The sequence below is a fragment of the Heterocephalus glaber genome, unplaced genomic scaffold (assembly GCF_053883595.1).
Source record: "Heterocephalus glaber isolate CG9 unplaced genomic scaffold, H.glaber_assembly_v1.0 deba00000281, whole genome shotgun sequence".
Taxonomy (NCBI): domain Eukaryota; kingdom Metazoa; phylum Chordata; class Mammalia; order Rodentia; family Bathyergidae; genus Heterocephalus; species Heterocephalus glaber.
In genome coordinates, this window is record NW_028258139.1 from 3446370 (window position 1) to 3461045 (window position 14676).

Genomic DNA, 14676 nt, shown 5'->3' on the forward strand with positions numbered 1-14676 from the left:
TGGGCAACTGAGGTTTTGTTCATAAAATCTTTTCCTACACTGATGTCTTCAAGGGTTCTACCTAACCTCTGTTCCAACTGGTTCAGAGTTTCTATTTTAATATTTAGATCTTTAATCCATTTTGATTTTAGTTGAGTGCATGGTGAGAGATATAGGTCTAGTTTTAATCTTTGGCAAGTTGAAGCCCAATTTTTCCAGTGCCATTTATTAAAGAGGCTATCTTTCTTCCAGTGAGGGTGTTTGGCTCCTTTATCAAAGATGAGATGGCTGAGTGTGTCTGGCATTGTTTCTGCATCTTCTAATGTGTTCCACTGGTCCTCAAGTCTGTTTCTTTGCCAGTACCATGCTGTTTTAATCACAGTAGCTTTGTAGTAGAGTTACAGGTTGAGGATTGTGATACCCCCTGCCATGTCTCTGTTACCTAGAATTGCTTTTGCTATTCTAGATCTCTTCTTGCTCCAAATGAACTTTTGGATTGTTTTCTCAAGGTCTATGAAGTATGCTGCTGGGATCTCAATTGGAATTTCATTAAATCTATATAGCAGTTTTGGAAGTATGGCCATTTTCACTATATTAATCCTTCCTACCCAGGAGCAGGGGATGTCTGTCTATTTTCTGATATCATCTTCAATCTCTCTTTTCAGAGTGCCATAGTTTTCAGAGAAGAGGTCTTTGATTTCTTTTGTTACGTTGATTCCTAGATATTTCAGTTTTTTGGAAGCTATTGTGAAAGGAATTATTTGCCCTATTTCTCTCTCAGTGAGTCTGTCATTGGTTTAGAGGAAAGCTATTGATTTTTGTGTGTTGACCTTGTAACCAGCTACTTGACTGAATTTGGTTATTAAGTCTAGAAGACTTTTGGTGGAGTTCTTGGGGTCTTCTACATAGAGTATCATGTCATCTGCAAATAATGACAATTTGACTTCTTCGTTACCTATCTTTATTCCTTTTATTTCTTTCTCTTGTCTAATTGCCTTGGCTAATATTTCCAGAAATATATTGAACAAGAGTGGTGATAGTGGACATCCTTGTCTTGTTCCTGATTTTAGTGTGAAGGATTTCAGTTTTTGACCATTTAGAATGACATTGGCTGTTGGTTTTTCATAGATGGCTTCTATCAGTTTGAGGTAGAGACCATCTATTCCAATTGTTTGTAGGCTTTTTATCATAAATGCATGTTGGATTTTGTCAAATGCTTTTTCTGTGTCTATGAAGATAAACATATGGTTTTTGTTCTTGGCTCTATTGATATAGTGTATTACATTGATTGATTTGTGTATATTGAACCATCCCTGCATCCCTGGGATGAATCCCACTTGATCAGGATTTATGATCTTCTTGATGATCTTCTGCATTCTGTTTGCCATTATCTTATTAAGGATTTTTGCATCTATGTTCATTAGTGAGATGGGCCTATAGTTCTCCTTTTTGGTTGGGTCTTTCTCTGCTTTTGGGATCAAGGTGACGCTTGCTTCCAGGAATGAATTTGGGAATATTGCTTCCCTTTCAATTTCATTGAAGAGTTTAAACAGTAGTGGCAGCAGTTCCTCTCTAAATGTCTTGTAGAATTCAGCAGTGAAGCCATCAGGGCCTAGGCTTTTCTTAGTTGATAAGCTTTTAATTACATTTTCAATTTCATTGGTTGATATTGGGTTGTTCAGAATTTTTAGGTCTTCTTCATTCCACCTTGGTAATTCATATGTATCTAGGAATCTGTCCATTTCTTCTGTGTTGTCCATCTTATTGGTGTATAGGTTCTGGAAGTAGGTATTGCTGATCCTCTGGATTTCTGCTGGGTCTCTTGTAATTTCACCCTTTTCATTCCTAATTGCATGGATTTGGGCCTTTTCTTTCCTTTTTCTGATAAGGTTGGCTAAAGCTTTGTCAATTTTGTTCATTCTTTCAAAGAACCAACTCTTGGCTTCATTGATTTTTTTGTATCTTTCTCTTAGCCTCCATTGCATTGATTTCTGCCCTGATCTTTATAATTTCATCCCTTGTATGAGCTTTGGGGTTGTCCTGCTCTTCTTTTTCTAGAAGCTTGAGGTTCAGCATCAGGTTGTTTAATTGGGCTCGTTCTGTTTTCCTAATATGTGTATTCCCTGCTATGAATTTCCCTCATAAGACTGCTTTCATTGTGTCCCATAGATTCCAATATGTTGTATTGTCATTGTCATTTAATTGAAGGAACTGTCTGATTTCTTCTTTAATTTCCTCTGTGACCCATTGGTTATTCAGAAGTGTGTTGTTCAATTTCCACATGTTTATGAAATTTTTCCAGTTTCTTTTGCTATGGATCTCCAATTTCATCGCACTATGGTCTGATAATATACAGGGGATAACTTCAATTCCTTTGCACTTACTTAAACATGTTCTGTGTGTGAGTATGTGGTCTGTTTTGGAGAATGACCCATGTGCAGCTGAGAAGAATGTGTATTCTGATTTTGTGGGGTGGAAGACTCTGTAAACATCTGTTAAGTTCATTTGTTCAAGAGTTCGATTGAGTTCTAGTATTTCATTACTTATTTTTTGTCTAGTTGAGCTATCTATTTGTGACAGTGGGGTGTTGAGGTCCCCCACCTCAATTGTATTAGTGCATATATGACTTTTTATGTCCGTTAGTATTTGTTTTATATAGTTGGGTGCACTAGTGTTTGGTGCATAGATATTTATGATTGTCATCTCTTCCTCTTGGATTCTTCTCTTTACAAGGATGTAGTGTCCTTCTTCGCCTCTCTTAATCAGTGTCCGTTTGAAATCTACTTGATCTGCCAAGAGGAGAGCTACTCCTGCTTTTTTTCGGGTTCCTGTGGCATGGAGTATTGTTTTCCACCCTTTAACTTTCAGTCTATGAGTTTCTTTTTGAATTAAGTGTGTTTCTTGTATGCAGCATATTGTTGGATTTTGCTTCTTGACTCATTCTGCCAGTCTATTTCTTTTGATTGGTGAATTGAGAACATTAACATTGATGGTTATAACTGAAATGTATTGAGTTGTCATTGCCATGACGTTTTCTTTTTGTTGCCTTCTCCCCCTTTACATTGAATTTCTTGTCATGCCAGGTGGGTTCATTCTGCTTTGCTTCCTGGGGTTGTGATCCTCAATGTCTGTTCCTAGGATATTGTGTAAAATTCTTTGGAGTGCTGGTTTGGTATTCATGAAGTTCCTAAGGTGCTCTTTGTCATGAAAGTATCTTATTTCTCCATCCATTTTGAAAGATAGTTTTGCAGGGTACATCAATCTGGGTTGGAGGCTGTTTTCTTTAAGGGCTTGGAATATGTCACTCCAAGCTCTTCTTGCCTTGATGGTTTGTGTTGAGAAGTCTGCTGTGATTCTGATGGGCTTTCCTTTGTATGTGATTTGTTTCTTTTCTCTGACTGCTTGGAGAACTTTGTTATTCTGTTGTGTTTCTGGAATCTTAACAATTATATGCCTATGTGTAGATTTTTTTTGATCAAGGCTATTTGGAGTCCTATATGCCTCACTTATCTGTATGTCAAGCTCTTTTCCCTGGCTTGGGAAGTTTTCTGCCATTATTTCTGTGAAGAGATTTTGTATGTCATCTCCACTCTCTCCTATTTCTTCATTGAGCCCAATCAGTCTTATGTTATTCTTCTTTGCATCATCTAGCAGCTGCTGGATTATTTCTCATGTTCCCTTATAATTTTGAAGCAATTTTTCTTTTCCTGGTCACTAATTGCAATCTTATCTTCTATATCTGAAATTCTCTCCTCACATTGGCTCTGTAGACTTTCAATGGAGTTTTTCATGTCCTGGAAATCTATCTCTGTAGACTTTCAATGGAGTTTTTCATGTCCTGGAAATCTATTTGCATCTGTTTTATGGATTCCATTTGTTTCTTATGTTGGGATTCTATCTTGTTCCTCAGCTCCTCTCTAGATTTATTAATCATGTTTTGCACTAGGGGCACAATTTCTCCTGTTATCTGAGAAATTATTTCTGATTTCATTTTTTCCAGATCCCCTTTTATTGTCAGTTCAGTGGGTCCAGGTGGTTGAGTATCAGAGTGTTCCATCTCATTTCCCTTTGGGGTTGCTGTAGGTGATCTGGAAGTCTGGTTTTGAGACTTATTTACATGTTTTCTCATTTCGACTGCTGTGGGGGGCCGGTAGCACCTGCACGGATTACCTCCTCTGAGCTGGGAGAGGTGGGACAGGGGCCGGGAGCAGCGGTAGGGATGGTGACCCAAAAGCTATTTCCTGTGGACTGGGAGCAGCGGGAGGGATAGTGGCCAGGAAGCCCCTTCCTCTGGACCAGGAGCAGTGGGATGGCAGCTCAGAAGCCCCTACCTCTGGGCCAGGAGCAGCGGGACAGAAGGTGGCCCAAAAGCCCTATCCTCTGGGCTGGGAGCAGCGGGAGGGATGGTGACTGGGAAGCCCCTTCCTCTGGACCAGGAGCAGTGGGATGGCGGCTCAGAAGCCCCTACCTTTGGGCCGGGAGCAGAGGGACTCAGTACCTTGGTCTGGTGGTCTGGTGTCCTCTGTATCTTTGTAGTGTGGAACCAGGTGACTGCCTGTCTGCAGCAGGCTGATTTGGCGTGTTCTGTGTGACTCAGGACTTTGGTAGGGCATGCACAGACCTGCCTGTCTGCAGTGGGCTGATTCGGTGTGTTCTGTGAGACTCAGGACCTTGGTAGGGTGTGGGCAGACCTGCCTGTCTGCAGCAGGGTCATTAGTTGATTTCTTGATAGCAGCCATTCTTTCTAGAGTGAGTTGGAATCTCAGTATTGTTTTCATTTGCATCTCTCAAATGACCAGTGATGTTGAACACTTTTTCATATGTTTATTTGCTACTTCTACTTCTTTGAGAAATGTCTGTTCATTTCAGATGCCCATTTTTGGATTGGGTCTTTAAATTTGGGTGGTCTGATTTTTTTTAAGTTCTTTATATATTCTAGATGGTAGACCTTTGTCTGAGGAACTGCTGGTAAAATTTTTTTCCATATTGTAGGTTGTCTCTTAGCTCTGTTGGTGGTTTCTCTTGCTGTGCAGAAACTTTTAAGTAAGATCAGATCCCAGTTGTTGATTCTCTGTGCTAGTTCAAGTGCAACTGAGGTTTTGTTCAAAAAGTCTTTTCCTATGCCAGTGTCTTCCAGAGTTCTACCTAAGCTCTCTTCCAGCTGGTTTAGTGTTTCTGTTTTAATATTTAGATCTTTGATACATTGCAATTTTAGTTTAGTGCATAGTGAAAGTTATGGGTCTAATTTTAATCTTTGTAAGGTTGAAACATTATTCTTCTAGCACCATTTATTAAAAAGGCTATCTTTTATCCAATGAGGCTGTTTGGCTTCTTTATCAAAGATGGGGTGGCTGAGTATGTCTGTAGTTGTTTCTGCATCTTCTGATCTGTTCCATTGATCATCAGGTCTGTTTCTTTGCCAGTACCATGCTGTTTTTATCACAGTAGCTTTGTAGTATAATTTCAAGTTAGGGATTGTGATACCCCCTGCCTTGTCTTTGTTGCCTCAAATTGCTTTTGCTATTCTAGATCTCTTCTGGTTCCAAATGAATAGTTCTGTGAAATATGCTGCTGGAATTTCAATCAGGATTGCATTGAATCTAGATGAGTTTTGAAAGTATGGCCATTTTCACTATATTGATTCTTCCTACCCAAGAACAAGGGATGTCTTTCCATTTTCTGATATCCTCTTAGATCACATTTTTCAGTAAGCTATAGTTTTCAGAGTAAGAGGTGTTTTACTTCCTTCATTAGATTGATTCCTAGATATTTCAGTTTTTTGTATACTGCCGTGAAAGTAATTATTTCCCCCATTTCTCTCAGTGAGTCTGTTATTCGTGTAAAGAAGGTGATTTATTTTTGAGTATTGACCTTGTCTCCAGCTACTCTACTGAATTTGATTATTCAGTCTAAAAGTCTTTTGGTGGAGTTTTTGGAGTCTTCTATGTAAAATATCATGTCATCTGCAAATAATGACAGTTTAACTTCTTCATTTCCTATCTTTATTCCTTTTACTTCTTTCTCTTGTCTAATTGCTGTGGCTAATGTTTCCAAAACTGTATTGAACAGGAGTGGCAATAGTGGACATGTTTGTCTTGTTCCTGATTTTAGTATGAAAGATTTCGGTTTTTGACTATTTGGTATGTTGCTGGCTATTGGTTTTTCATAGATGGCTTTTCTCTGGTTAAGATAGAGACTGTCTATTCCAATTTTCTGGAGGGTTTTTATTACTAATGTGTTTTGGATTTTGTCAAATGCTTTTTCTGTATTGATTGAGATGATCATATGGTTTTGGTCCTTGACTCTGTTAAATACTGTACTACATTTATTGATTTATGTATGTTGAACCATCCTTGCATCCCTGGGATGAATCCCACTTCATCAGGATGTATGATCTTCTTGATGTCTTCTGCACTCTTTTTGCAAGTATCTTATTGAGGATTTTCGCATTTATATTCATTAGGGAGATTGGCCTGTAGTTCTCTTTTTAGGTTGGGTCTTTCTCAACTTTTGGAATCAAGGTAATTGTTGCTTCTAGGAATGAATTTGGGAGTATTGCTTCCCTTTCAATTTTATTAAAGCTTTTGAGTATTAGCACCATTGGCTCTTCTCTAAATTTCTTATAGAATTCATCAGTAAAGCCATCAGGACCTGGGCTTTTCTTTGTTGGTAAGTTTTAAATTACATTTTTAATTTCATTGATTGATATTGGGTTGATTAAAATTTTATGTCTTCTTGGCTCAACTTTGGTAATTTATATGTATCAAGGAATCTGTCCATTTCTTCTGTGTTTTCCATTTTATTGGAGTATAGATTCTCAAAGTATGTATTGATGATCCTCTGGATTTCTGCTGGAAATTCACCCTTTTCGTTCCTAATTGCATAGATTTGAGCCTTTTCTTCCCTATTTTTGATAAGGTTGGCTATGAGTTTGTCAATTTTATTTATTCTTTTGAAGAACTAACTCTTCGATTTGGTGATTTTTTTTGTATTGTTCTCTTAGTCTCCATTGTATTGATTTCTGCTCTGATCTTTATAATTATCTCCCTTGTACAAACTTAGGGTTTGTCCTGCTCTTCTTTTTCTAGAAGCCTGAGGTTCAGCATTAGGTTGTTTATTTGAGCTCACTCTTTTTTCCTAATATGGCTATTCACTGCTATGAATTTCCCTCCTAGGACTGCTTTCATTACGTCCCATAAAATCTAGTATTTTGTATTGGTATTGGCATTGTCATTTAATTGTAGAAACTGTCTAATTTCTTCTTTAATTTCCTCTGTGGCCCATTGGTTTTTCAGGAGGGTGTTATTCAATTTTCATGCATTTATGAAATTCTTATGGTTTCTTTTGGTATTGATCTCCAATTTCATTACACTATGATCTGATAGTATACAGGGGATAACTTCAAATCCTTTGCATTTATTTAGGCATGTTCTATGAGCTAGCATGCAGTTTATTTTGGAGAATGACCCATGTGCAGCTGAGAAGAATATGATTTTGTGGGATGGAACACTCTGTAGATATATATTAAATCCATTTGTTCAAGAGTTTGGTTCAGTTCTGGTGTTTTGGTGTTGATTTTGGTCTAGTTGATCTGTCTCTTTGTGACACCACCACTATTGTGTTAGTGCTTATGTGATTATTTATGTCCATTAATACTCATTTTATACAGTTTGGTGCATTAGTATTTGGCACATATATACTTAACGATTGTCGTCTCTTCCCCTTGGATTGTTCCCTTTACAAGGATGTAGTGACCTTCTTTGTCTCTCTTAATTAGTCTTGGTTTGAAATCCACTTTGTCTGCAAATAGGATAGCTACCCCTTCTTTCTTTTGGGTTCCTGTTGCATAGAGTATTTTTTTCAGTCCTTTGACTTTCAGTCTATGAATTTCTTTTGCACAGCAGGTGGTGAAACCACTGAGCTAAATCCCCAGCCCCTATGAATTTCTTTTTAAATTAAGTGTGTTTCTTGTATGCAGTATATTGCTGGGTCTTGCTTCTCAATCCATTCTGGCAGTGTATTTCTTTTGATTGGTGAATTGAGACCATTAACATTGATCTTTGTAACTGATATGTATTGACCTATCCTTGTCATGATCTTTTCCTGTTATTGAATATTTTCCCCTCCTTTTGCATTTAATTTCTTACCTTGCCTAATGGATTCATTCTGTTGAGCTTCATGGAGTTGTGACCCTCATTTCCTAGGATATTATTTAGAATTTTTTGGAGTGCTGGTTTAGTATTCATGAAGTTTCTAAGTTGTTCTTTGTCATGAAAGTATCTTATTTTCCATCAATTTTGAAAGATAATTTTGTAGAATACATCGATCTGGGTTGGAGGTTGTTTTCTTTTTGAGCTTAAAATAGTTCACCTCCAGGCTCTCCTTGACTTAAGGATTTATGTTGAGAAGTCTGCTGTGACGCTGATTGGCTTTTCTTTGTATATGATTTATTTCTTTTCTCTCACTGCTTTTACTATTTTGTTCTTGTGTTGGATTTCTGGAATCTTGACCATTATTTGCCTAGGTGTAGATTTTTTTTTATTATAGCTAGATGGAGTTCTATATGCCTCACTTATTTTTATGTCAAATTCTATTTCCGTTTCAGAAGTTTACTGCGATTACTTCTGTGAAAAGTTTATTTGTCTTTTGCTCTATCTCCTATTGCTTCACTGACTCCCATCAATCTCAAGTTACTCTTTTTTGCATCATCTAGTAGCTGTTGAATTGATTTCTCATGGTCCCTTGCTATTTTTAAGAAACTTTTGTTTTCATGTTCATTAACTGCAATCCTGTCTTCTATATCTGAAATTCTGTCCTCACTTTCACTTATTCTGCTGTGGAAACTTTCAATGGAATTTTTTATTTCTTGGATATCTGCTTGAATGTGTTTTATGCTTCCTAATTCTTTCCTTTGATGGATATTCATGGTTTCTATCATTTTCCTCAGCCCCTCTATTTTTTTTTTGTCTGTGTCTGCTCTAGAGTTATTAATCATGTCTTTCATTATAGTCACTATCTCTGTTTTCATCTGAGAAATTGTTTCTGATTTCATTTTTTCCAGATCCTCTTTTGTTGCCAATTCAGGGAGTCCAGGTGGTTAAATTTCAGATTGTTCCATCTCATTGCCTTTTGGAGTTACCTTTGGTGATCTAGAAGTCTGGTTTTGCATCTTGTTTTGGTGTCTTCTCAGTTTTATTTTTGTTGCTGTTATTGTTATTGATGTTTTTGGTTTAATTCCTGGGTTTCAGCTTGTAAATTTCTTATTGGGGGTATCTTTACTGCTAGCATTTAGAACCTATAGGGAATGACTACTTCTTGGAATGTCTTCCAGGTGTAGTTAGCCTTTGGGTTTTGAGCCTGTAATGGGCCTTAGGTAATCTCAGTCTTGGTATACCAGCAAGGACAACTAACTAGAACAATCATATCACCTTGGCCAAAGTAATACAATCAGCATCAACAATACTGTCAAACATAGCCTAGAAAATGGCAAACTGTGCTAATTGTTAATCTACCACATTTGACTGCATGAATTACACTTATGGTTATATATCAAAATCTAGAACCAACTAGAAATATATTTCCAAAACATAAGCCCTTCACTATAACAGATTTGCCCTATGAGGAGATTTAGAATGAGTTGGGTGTGGGTAGAGAAATAGAAGGAGATGGAAAAGTTAGTAGTAAGGCTAGAAGACACAGGAAGAGCATGTAAACTTTGGGAGCCTGGTGAAGACAGAAGGAAAAGAGAGAAGGAAGGAACAGAAACAAGAACAGAACAAATTAAGAGCAACAGAGAAACTAGAAACTCTATTCTCACTCTTATAAAAATAAGAACAATCGATGGCTGGGAATGGTGGTACATTCTGTAATCCCAGCACTTGGGAGGCAGGGGCAAGAGGGTCACTGTGAGTTCAAAGCCAGCCTGAGCTACACAGTGAGTTCAAGGCCAGACTGAACTACATAGTGAGACGTTGTCTCAAAAAAAAAAGAAAAAAAAAAAGAACAATTGAGAAAAAACAGGACAAAAATAGAAATAAGAAAGGTGAGAAATGAAGAAGGAGAAAAGAAGATAAAAATATCCCCTTCATGGTGTGTCTCTGTTGTCACAGTGGACAGTGTGGATAGCATACAGATCTGTGTCAACTGATCTCAGTGAGCCAGCCATAGTCCACTGAAGTTCAGGCTGGTTTCTGGCTGTAAAGTTGGAATTGATCTCCCTGATCTCTTTTGGGTTTGAACTCTGCAGTGTTCTTTTTTTTTTTTGGTACCAGTGATCGAACTTGGAACCTTGTGCTTTCCAGGCAGGCGGCGGCACCACTGAGCTAAATCCCAGCCCTCTGCAGGGTTTTAATGCAGGTTCAACCCACCCTTCCCCCACAGCAAGTCCGGGTTCTGGTAGGAGGTGTTGACTCCAACAACTCACCAACCGCTGCAGTCTGCTGCACCTTTATGGAAGTGACTCTTTGCTTTCCCAGTGGGCTTTACTTCTCAGTAGGCCTTGGAGAGGCCCACTCTCTACTGCTCACCACTGCGCCAATTCCTATACTCAGAATGATGGGCTTCTGGATCTCTGCACTGTGCTGCTGTCCCAGCAGGCCTCTGGCTGGGGCCTGTGCTAGTGCCCTATCACATTTTTTTGCTTGTTTTGTTCAATTTGTTTGAGATAAGAAGAACCTGGAATCAAACTCCAGAAGGAAAGGCAAGCAAACCTGGCAACATTTAATTGATGAGGCACTTTTAGAAGGAGCTACCTGATAACAGCCATTTGTGGACCTTTTACTAGATGCCAACCAATGGACTGATCACATTATCATCTCAAATTTTCTTATAATAATCTTTGAGTATTGTCAGGTAGTTCCTTTAGAAATGGATTAAATAGAATTAAAAGTATTCCAGGTCCTTCTTGCCTCAAAGAATTGGACAAGCCAAGCCAAAAACGGCCAAAATTTTATTTGAAAAGTGAGGGATAAAGGGATAAGCAAAAAAAGTAGTGTTGTAGAGCAAACTTGGGCTAAAAAAAAGAGAGGAAAAGATAAAGACAAAAATAAAAGTGCACTCAGCATCTAGGAGACATAGAGTGGGCTACCATAAGGACTCACAATAGTGGACTCCTCATGGCATCTTGTCTCTTTTATGCTGTCCACATCTCATGGGAGCCCACATGAAGTTCAACATACAAGGACCTGGGAATTATTTGGCACTGTCCTGGAATTTTTGCAATTGACAGGCCTGGCTTATTTTTCCAGCCAGCTTTGACACGCCTACCTCCTATATCATGAGGATAGTGTGATTATCCTTAGATCAGAAGTGAGGAAGGAAGCTTAAATGAATTAACAAGCAGGTAGGTTCAGATTTCCGCAACTAAGGAGGAGTGAACTGGCAATAAATCTGTGCTGTTTGACTGCAAGCTCAGTTTAACTGTTCTCTAGACTGTCCCCAGCCACGCCTCTTTGGTCAAGATTTTTCCTCTGGGAGACAGAGGCTTGATCCCTCATCAAAATAGAACCCTGCAGGACTGGGATGCAGCTCAGTGCGTAACACTTTTGAGGCCCTAGATTCCATCCCTAACAAAGCAAAACATACACACACACACACACACACACACACACACACACACACACCACTTCAACTGCTAGAGGGAGCTCTCAAATCTCATAGCCAGACTTAGAACACTGTGGCCCACTCCTCAGACCTACAATTTTCCTAATCTAGTCTCCAAAGTCCTATACTGGTTCTTAGAGAGCACTGGGTTCCTGGAAATCAGCCCTTCATACACCCATTTCCTACTTTTGAGTGCAAAGCAGGAGGAAAAAAGCAAATAATCCTCTCTTTTTACTTGGCTTTTTGTGGTGCTGGGGATGGATCCTAAGGCTTCGTGCATGCTATGTAATTGCTCTACCACTGAGCTCCACCCCAGGCTCTATTTTCTATTCTAATTTGATCTTCAAGTAACACCCTCCCCCACTCACGCACACACATGCACACACACACACACACACACACGCACACTTCTTTTCCCATGACATCTGGTAGCTGTACTCCACAAGTTGTTTCTCACTGCACTTAAAAGTATTTTGTTTTCTAAATGTTGTGTTTTGAATTATCAGTTGTTACTACAAGAAATTCATTTATACTGTTTCTAAAAATTTTTTGTTCATCTCATTTTTTGTTTTTTGTTTTGATTTTTTGAGACAGGGCCCCATCATACAATCCAAGCTGGTTTTGAGCTCATGTTCCTACTGCTCAGCCTCGTGAGTGCTGAGATCACAGGTGTGTGCAGCCACGTCTGGCCAGATCTCTCCTTTTGGCTCACAGTCAGCCCTCTTCTGCCTGCATTCACATGGCCCTTCCTCTGTGTGCATTTGGGTCCAAACATTTTCTTTTCATGATGACACCAGTCATATTAGATTACGGTCCACCCTACTGAACTCATTAACCTTAAATAATGCTTTAAAGATCTCCAGACAACTTGGGCAACTTAGACAGAGCTGGCCTCAGAATAAAAAACAAAAAGGGCTAGGGGATGTAGGTCAGTGGCAAAGCACTTGCCTAGCAAGTGCAAGGCCCTGGGTTCTCTCCCCAGTGCCAGGCTAGGGGAAAGGGTACCAATCCTATCTCTAAACACAAGCACATTCTGAGGTAAAAGGGGTTAAGACTATTTAATGTATGAATTTGGGGAGGAGACACAATCCACTCCATAACAACCACTAGCAGATGAAGAGAAGGTAATGGCAGTACTTACAATAGAAGTGGGCTGAGATCAGATTTGAACCCAGGTGGGAAGAAGTTCTATGGCAAGACCTGTCATGGGAAAGTAATGGCACAGCCATAAGTCTGTGGCTCAATTTCATTCCTCAGGGATGTGTTAGTTGTTATAAATGTTAACTCTAGTGCTTTAAAAAAGGGCTAATTATGTTCAATGAAAGAGCAGAGAGGCTGGACATTCCTCTACTTGGTTTTGTTGCTGTTTCTCTGCAATTCGAGTTAGCCTCATCAACTTATGCATTCAAACAGGACAGCAACAGGCCCAGGCCTGCACCCCAAGCCACCAGATCTCCTAGAGCTGCCTCTGAAGACAATGTGTGTGGAGACTTTACATTAGGTCAGCTCCAGTCTAGGACAGCTCAATTTTCCTTGCATTATATTCTCACCTGAGCCTGGGGAGAAGCAACCCAGCAGCTTCCATGTGTACAGCAGGGTTTGCTGAGGGTGCCAGTGCAGCTATGGCACTTCCTCACCTGGCTGCTTCAGCACCATAGGAATCTGGAGCTGGAGCAGGGACAGCTGCAAAGCAAGAGGGAAGATGTAATAAAGCTAAGAAGCAGTGGTGGGACAAGGCCTGCTCAAGGTACCTCCAGACTCTACAGAACCTCCTTATCAAGCTGGGCACATCACCATCTCTAGGGAGTGAAGTCCTCCACCCTTAGAATCCATGTGGGCAGTGATTGGTGTGGAAAGCCCTCCCAAAATGGAGAGAAAGTGCTATTTCTAGACAGGTACACTTTGTGATATTTTGAGAGTGATCTTATCCTTAGAAATGTGGAAATTCTTACTTCTGAGAACCTGATCACTGGATGGGAGCGAAGGATGAAAGGAAGGAGAGAGGATTTTTAAAAGGAAGTGCTAATCATAATTATAATCTTGCAGTATGCATCACAATTAAGGGAGGAAGATGGAAAAGCCATTCTGCTTTGATTCATTCCCTTTTCTTCCATTTTAATCTCCAGGATTAGGCATTGTTAAAGCCTTTGTATCTATTAACTTTCCAAATTAAAAAAAGCTACCTCCGATAACCTGCAGGCCCTCTCTGTTTTTTTGTTTTCTTTTTCTTTCTTTCTTTCTTTCTCTTTCTCTTTTTTTTTTTTTTTTTTTTTTTTGCAGTGCTACAGATTAATCCAGAGCATATGCTAGGCAAGTGTTCTACCCCCGAGCTGTACTGTAGCCCTGCATGTTCCCTCAGACTGTCTGAACTTACCCTGGACTTATCCTGACTCTGCCAACTGTAGTAATGTAGCTTCATGGCATTTGGGGAAAGAATGTTTTTTATGGATGAAAAATGACCAAACCCTACTTTGAAGTAGGACTGAGATATACTGCCTTATCCTGTGAAAATGCTGTTACTTCAAGTCAGTGTTTTACCCACTAATTTACCAACCATGGACTGAGCTCCCACGACCACATTCCTTGTTCTAGATCCTGAATCTGCACTAGTGAGTGAGACAGATCATGTGCCTGCTCTTGTGTAGTTTATTTCCTGGTGAGAGGAGATAGTCAATTGCAAAATTTAAAGAAATCAATAATGACAAATTCTGTTATGGTTTGTATAATGTTCCCTAAGGGTCCATGTGTTTAAGGCTTGGTCCTCAGGTTGGTGCTATTGGGAGATGGAGTCTCTAATTGATGGGGCTGGTGGGAGGTCCTCAGGTCACTGAGACCGTGCCCTTGAAGGGAACCGCGAGACCCCAACCGCCTCTTGTTCTCTTAACTTTCTGCCCAGTTTTGCCCTACCATACACTTCCACCATGATGTGCTGCTTGCCACAGGTCCAGAGTATCAAGGCCAACCAAACATGGACCAGAACCTCCAAAAGTGTGCCCCCAAATAAACCTTTTCTTTTTATAAGTTAATTTTGTTTACATATTTTGTTGTAGTGATGGAAAGTTGACTAAAACGGGTACTTTGAAAAAATTTCATAGT

The 14676-nt window shown here is 39.4% G+C and overlaps 1 long non-coding RNA gene across 5 annotated transcripts in view; it reads right to left on the reverse strand.

Moving 5' to 3' along the window:
• The window catches only part of LOC110346909 (uncharacterized), a 119062-nt gene that overhangs the window by 56061 nt on the left and 48325 nt on the right, over window positions 1-14676 (reverse strand). For 3 of the 5 annotated variants that reach the window (XR_015440651.1, XR_015440649.1, XR_015440652.1), the window contains exons 4-5: window positions 13131-13263; window positions 12722-12780 (exon numbers count right to left, since the gene is read on the reverse strand). This is a non-coding gene — a long non-coding RNA (uncharacterized LOC110346909). Of the gene's footprint in view, window positions 1-10225; window positions 13264-14676 lie in introns of those variants that run through there. The other 2 variants (XR_015440648.1, XR_015440646.1) reach the window with 2 other exon arrangements.